A 1136-nucleotide genomic window follows, 5' to 3' on the forward strand; every position below is an offset into this window, starting at 1 on the left:
CTCGGCGACATGTGGGATCTTCCCGGACCGGGGCACGAACCCATGTCCCTGCATCGGCAGGCGGACTCTCAACCACTGCGCCACCAGGGAAGCCCTGAATGGATTATTTAACCTAATTTAGAAGCATGAAATTATTGGGAAGAATAACACTATGTAAACTACTTATATATTCAGTAAGCAGTTAACATAGACAGACATAGAGTTAGTTCCAAGTGTGTTTTTGTTTAATGTAAATCCCTCTGCTTAGAGTTCCTCTTCTTGTGTGGCAAGCTTGTTTTAATTGGATTGTACAAACAATATTTTATCTAGCAATAATGTCCCAGATAATAATGTGCAGGCTGTAACAATGCTAAAACACTCAAAGACAAACACAGATTCAGTGAATTATAGTTTCTAATGTGCAACGTGAGGTACAGTGTTTTCTGCTCCACTTGTTTCTACCCTTGGTATAAACATTTTTTCACTTTGTACATACTTATTCCTACTAGATTGGAAGCTCCTCATGGCAGTAGAAACAAGACTAGTTTTATTCATATCTGAATTCCTGGTTCTTGGTACCTAGTGCATATAATGAAACACAATATAGTTGTTTGTTGAATGACTCTAGTCACTAGGGTTAAGACTCAGAAGACTTGGGTTCAAAAATCAGTTCCACTTGCCATGGGCAAAACTTAGATGATCTGAATGTTACTTTGCTCCACTATAAAAATAAGAATAATGATAAAACCTAGTCTGTAACATTGTTATGAGAATTAAATGAGATAAGGAATATGAAGGCTTTTTTTTTTTTTTTTTTTTTTTTTTGTGGTATGCGGGCCTCCCTCTGCCGCGGCCTCTCCCGTTGCGGAGCACAGGCTCCGGACACGCAGGCTCAGCGGCCATGGCTTACGGGCCCAGCCGCTCCGCGGCATGTGGGATCCTCCCAGACCGGGGCGCGAACCCGGTTCCCCTGCATCGGCAGGCGGACGCGCAACCACTGCGCCACCAGGGAAGCCCATGAAGGCTTTTTAAACTGTCAGTCCCATGATAAAGTTATTATTAATGAAGTTTTGAAGTAGAGAACTGATGGTAAGATCATGGAATAACCAGGAGAGACCAGATATATGCCTCTCGAAAGACCTCAACAAGATGGTATT

This window comes from Physeter macrocephalus, chromosome 6, assembly GCF_002837175.3.
Source record: "Physeter macrocephalus isolate SW-GA chromosome 6, ASM283717v5, whole genome shotgun sequence".
Taxonomy (NCBI): domain Eukaryota; kingdom Metazoa; phylum Chordata; class Mammalia; order Artiodactyla; family Physeteridae; genus Physeter; species Physeter macrocephalus.